This window comes from Gekko japonicus, unplaced genomic scaffold (assembly GCF_001447785.1).
Source record: "Gekko japonicus isolate JY-2015 unplaced genomic scaffold, Gekko_japonicus_V1.1 scaffold2358, whole genome shotgun sequence".
NCBI classification, from domain to species: domain Eukaryota; kingdom Metazoa; phylum Chordata; class Lepidosauria; order Squamata; family Gekkonidae; genus Gekko; species Gekko japonicus.
Window position 1 is genome coordinate 211432 of NW_015174341.1, and position 6323 is coordinate 217754.

A 6323-nucleotide genomic window follows, 5' to 3' on the forward strand; every position below is an offset into this window, starting at 1 on the left:
CGCTCTTCCAGGGGCATACTGAGAGAGGCGGTCCCAAAGGTATGTAGGTCCCTGATGACTAAGGACATTGAAGGTCAAGACCAAAACCTTAAACCTGATCCCGTGCTCCACTAGAAGCAAGTGCAGCTTGCGCAGCACAGGTTGGATGTGTGCTGCTTAGTGTAGTGGTTAAGTGTGCGGACTCTAATCTGGGAGAACCGGGTTTGATTCCCCACTCCTCCACTTGCAGCTGCTGGATGACCTTGGGCAAGCCATAGTTCTGACAAGAGCTGTCCTTGAAAGGGCAGTTTCTGTCAAAGCTCTCTCAGCCTCTCTCAGGATGTCTGTTGTGGGGAGGGGAAGGGAAAGGAGTTTGTAAGCCGCTCTGAAACTCCAAGTGAAGGGTGGGGTATAAATCCAATCTCCTCCTCCTCCTCCTCTTCTTCTTCTTAACCTGGGCCTCCATTGACAAGGAGGGATCCAACATCATGCCCAGGCTCCTGACAGTCTGTGCCGATGATACAGGCACACCCTCAGGAGTCAGGAGTTGGCAACCCAGCTGTGACTTCCCCCCACCCAGGCATAGAACCTCCATCTTACCTGAATTCAGTTTCAACTGACTCTGCTTTAACCATCTCACCACAGCCTCCAAACCCTCGGCCAAGTTACCGGGGACGGTATCTGGCCAGCCACCCAGCAACAGAAATAACTGGATGTCATAGGCATATTGATGACACTCCAGCCCAAAACTCCGCACTAGCTGTGCAAGGGGGTGCATATAGATGCTGAATAACATCGGGGAGAAAAATGCCCCTGGAGAACCCCACATTCCAGAGGGTAGCTTGGGGACACTGTCCTTCCCAGCACCACCCTCTGTCCCTGACCGTGGAGGAATGAGGTAAGCCATTGCAGGGCTATCCCATGGATTCTTGGAATTACTTTTTTAACATATGTCCTGCTGGTCTTTGACTGTAATAAATATCAATCAAGCAAAAGAGAGGAAGAGAGAGAGGGAGGACTGATAATCTAACCATGGTCACATAAGCAACTGTTTGTAGAGGCCTGCTTTTGGGGTTGGTACCTGTAATATGATCCTGAAGTTACCTATTTTATGAAGCTGTACAGTTGATTATGAATGGTCAGTACTGAGCACCCAGGAGTCACAGTTCTTTAGCAACTGGGCACATACAATCCTATGATTACTGTGACTCCAAGCATGAATGGGAGGAAGTTAAAGGATTCACAGGATAATGCTAGGGTAGCCAGCAGTAAGGTTGCCAGCCTCCAGGTGGGACCTGGAGATCTCCTGGAATTGTAACTGGTCTTCAGATGACAGCGCTCAGGTCCCCTAGAGAAACTGGCTGATTTGGAGAGTGATCTGTATGTCACTATACCTTGCTGAAGTCTTTCTCCTCCACAAACCCACTTTTACCAAGCGCCACCCTCAAAATCTCCAGGAATTTCACAAGCCAGAGTTGGCCATCCTAACTGGCAGGCTTGGAGAAAACAAATGGTCCTTTTGATAAAGTGTAATGAGGCTTTTCAAAGAAAAGAAAGGAGGGCCCATAGGGTTGCCAATTCCGGGTTGGGAAATTTCTGGAGATTTGGAGGTGGAGCCTGGGAAGGCAGGATTTGGGGAGGGGACGGGCTCGTAGTCAGGGTTTTGTGGCTTGTGTGGCAATTTTTTCTGGTGGGGCTGAAATTCCCAGTGCAGAAAGAAAAGCAATTTAGCCAGTAGAAAGCTCTTACCAGGACAGATCTCTAAATTGCTAGCTGTCAACTACTTTAGATGACAGTTCTCAGCTGCTGCAAGTTAATCACTTCTGCCAGACTAAGCAACAATTCTGATAACAAGCTGGTAGATAGGGGTGATGAGTTCTATAGTCAAAAAAGCTAACACTTGTTCTCATCTAATAATGTATCATATGTTATTTTATTATAAATAACAAATCGTCTGCGAATGCCAACAATTTATATTCTTCACCCTTCAGTTTCAGTCCTTGTATTTGATCATTCTCTCTTACTAGTTCATTTAGCGTTTCCAATACAACGATAAATAATAATGGAGAGAGTGGACATCTTTGTCTTGTCCCTTTTTGAATTTCTATCTTTTGTGTCAGGTCTCCATTTATAGTTACCTGTGCATGCTGTTCCTTATAAACTGTTCTGACCATCCTGTAAAAATTTGTTCCACAGTCCCATATATTTAATTTTTGTAACAAGAATTCCCAAGATACATTATCAAAGGCTTTTTCCACATCCAAGAGCATCAATACTAGTTGTTTTTCTGGATGTATCTCATAAAATTCTATAACATTGACAATAGTCCTGATATTATTTCTTATGTATCTTTTTGGGCACAATTAAAATCCAGATATACCAAAGACGTGATTCAGGGCTTTGAAGATAATAAAAATGTATTGGATAAGATCTGGCTCTCATCTAATGATAAAATGATTCATAAGTTGTATAATTTATTACTAGAAGAGTACATGGAAGATGAAAGTGTTAAACATGTAATGATTTTGTGGATGAGAGACTTGGGACATACTATTGAATCAGAAAAATTGTCAAAAATATGGAAAGCCAGTAAACTAATGAGAGCCACTCCATATAAAGAAAATATCATCAAAACGTTTTACAGATGGTATTGGTCGCCGGAAAAAATAGCAAAGTGTTATGCAAATATATCTAATAAATGCTGGAAATGCAAGACTAACATAGGCATATACTTGTTGAATATGATACCAGAAAGCCTCAGTTATGTTGATACCCAATTAGTGATACTCATAATAATGTCTGCGAGAATACTATTGGCCAAATACTGGAAATTAGAAAAAACTCCCAGTAGGGAAGAGATAAGTTCAAAGCTGTTAAAGTTAGCAGAAATGGATAAGTTAAGCTTGTTAATTCAAGGGAAAGCGGATTTTTTTTAAAAAATGGTCAAGATTATATAATTGGATAAACAATATTGATTAATAACAGACTCAATGTAAAGTGTTTATTAATTGAAAATGCATATACATGTTATGTATATTAAAATATATACATAAATAAATTTTTAAAAAGAAAAGCTAACACTTAGAAACAAAAACTTTCTTAAAGGAAACCAGTTTCTTGACACAGAGTTAGAAGGGATCCTAGAGGTCACCTACTTCAACCCCCTTGCTCACTGAGGGAATTAGTCAACTACAGCACCCCAGTCTGCTTAAAGGAACTCACATCTTTAAAGAAATGTTTTAAAATGATTGAAAAAAGCATTTCCAGGAAAAATTCTTGTGGGGCTCTAAGCCTCCAAAAGCCCCACCATAGGAGGGGAGAAACCTCAGTGGGGCCCAATGACATAGAATCCCCCCCAGCAGCCATTTTGTCTAAGAGAACTATCTCTGCAGTCTGGAGATCAGTTGTAATTCTGGGAGATTTCCAGACCCCCACCTGGAGGCTGGCAAATCTAAGGGTCCTCAGGCCTTAGCTTAGACTTAATATCCGACTACCCTCTTGACTGTCTTTGCAGTCCTGCAACTTGATTCAGTGGTGACAGAAGCCACATATGCACAAGAACAGCATCATCTTGTGCTTTGGATTTCATTCATAGCATACATACAAACAAGTTGACCACTATTGCACTAGGGCAAGTTGACTGGAACCATAAAAGTAACAGTGCAGTCCTCAAATGAGTTAACTAATTGAAAATGCATATACATGTTATGTATATTAATATATATACATGAATAAAATTAAAAAAATAAAAGCTAACACTTAGAAACAAAAACTCTCTTAAAGGAAACCAGTTTCTTGACACAGAGTTAGAAGGGATCCTAGAGGTCACCTACTCCAACCCCCTTGCTCGCTGAGGGAATTAGTCAACTACAGCACCCCAGTCTGCTTAAAAGAACTCACATCTTTAAAGAAATGTTTGGTGTAGTGGTTAAGTGTGCGGACTCTAATCTGGGAGAACCGGGTTTGATTCCCCACTCCTCCACTTGCACCTGCTGATGTGACCTTGGGTCAGTCACAAGCTCTGGCACAGCTGTCCTTGAAAAAGAGCAGTTTTGTGTCAGAGTTCTCTCAGCCCTACCCACCTCATAGGGTGTCTGTTGTGGGGAGGGGAGGGGGAAGAAGTTTGTAAGCCCCTCTGAGACTCCAAGTGAAGGGCAGGGTATAAATCCAATCTCCTCCTCCTCCTCCTAAAGGATTGAAAAAAGCATTTCCAGGAAAAATTCTTGTGGGGCTGTGCCTTTAAGAATGGGGGGGGGGAGCCTCCAAAAGCCCCACCATAGCTATGGGCCTGGGAGGGGAGAAACCTCAGTGGGGCCCAATGACATAGAATCCCCCCCAGCAGCCATTTTGTCTAAGAGAACTATCTCTGCAGTTTGGAGATCAGTTGTAATTCTGGGAGATTTCCAGACCCCCACCTGGAGGCTGGCAACTCTAAGGGTCCTCAGGCCTCAGCTCAGACTTAATGTCAGACTACCCTCTTGACCGTCTTTGCAGTCCTGCAGCTTGATTCAGTGGTGACAGAAGCCATGTATGTACAAGAATAGCATCATCTTGTGCTTTGGATTTCATTCGTAGCATACATACAAACAAGATGGCCACTATTGCACTAGGGGAAGTTGACTGGAACCATAAACATAACAGTGCAGTCCTCAAATGAGTTAACTCTTCTAAGCCCATTGCTTTCAGTGGAGTTAAAAGGGTATAACTCTGCTTTGGAGTGCACTGTATGTCCAATAAAACTGGCCTCGGTCGCATTTAAGTTCTCTTGGCAGGCTCCTGAAACTAACTTTAGTGAAATTACTCATATGTACATAAGGAAGAGATTCAGCTCAGGATTAGGAAAAAGCAAATCAACTCCAGCAAGTACAAATAGCAAAACTAACAGAAGATTAACTTTCAGAAGCGCTTGCCAGCTTATCATTAGGAACAGAACGAGCAGAAAAGAACTGGGATAATACCTAGAATAATGGCCAAGGGGGGAGGGGAAGAAACACGCCATGGATAAAAGACTGACTTATTGCCCCAGAACCAAAAATAACTAAGACAAAAGCCCAAGAAGCAATTAATATCAATGGCATTCTCATAAAGCTGTTTATGAACAAGAGAACCTCTGTGGGCCCTGTTGCTTGAGTTTGGCTCTAAGCATCATTGCAGGTGAATTTTAGGAAAATCAGATGCCATTAACTTTTTTTTTGGTAAATTTATTTTTATTATTATAATAAGAAAAGTAGATATACAAATAACACATATTTTGTTTTACATTACATTACAGTACTACCTTTGGTTAGTAAGTGATTAAATGTTCCCCTCGGTATATTGGTTTTGATAAGTGTTGTAATTGTTGTTCTGAGTGTGAGTGCAGAGTTTGATCCTGTTAGAAGATCTGATTACCTAGTCTAACTCACAGGTGTAACCACTTGTGGTATGCGGTGTTAGCCGGGAGTATTTCTTTCCTTGACATATAATTTAGTATCGGTGACCATGTTTTAATAAATCTCATATGTGGAGCTATGCTTGTCTGTTGTGTTCTTTGTATTGAGTCTGCGATTTTGGCCATAACGAACTGCTGCCATAATTTGTCATGCCACACTGCCAAAGAGGGTGGGGAAGGTGACTTCCAAGCTGCTGCTTTTGTCAATTTGGCTGTCGCAAGTAGTGTCGAGATAGTCTCCATAGTGTTGTCTACTATCGATTCATCCCATCTATGCAGGAGAATAATTTCCGGTTTAAATGCAATTTTCTGAGACGTTATCTCCTTAATTTGGGCTGTTACTTCTTTCCAGAAACATTTAATTTGTGGGCAGTCCCACCAGCAATGGACTTCTTCCAGCATTTGGGATCATTGTTTATATTTGTTTTGTGTAGGTGTTGTGGAGTTAAGTACCATCTCGACGTCAATTTGAAGGTTTGTAAGCGGATGATGTGTACTGGTGAGTTATTTGCAGGTGATGACCAAATTATGTTCCAGTCTGAGTCTTTCCACTGTACGTTCAACTCTTCTTAGATGCCATTAACTTGATGCTTGTTTCACAGCCAGCCAACCCTGCATATCTCTATGAATTAATTTTTACACTTATCAATAACTGATGTGGTGTTCTGCCCCAGCATGTAAAAAAAGGTAAAGGTTCCTTTGCTCGAAAGCCAGTCGAATCCGACTCTAGGGTTGCGGTGCTCATCTCCGTTTCAAAGCCGAAGAGCCAGCGCTGTCCGAAGATGTTTCCGTGGTCATGTGGCCGGCATGACTAAACACCAAGGCACATGGAATGCTGTTACCTTCCCACCAAAGTGGTACCTATTTATCTACTTGCAATTTCTTGCTTTCGAACTGCTAGGTTGGCAGGAGC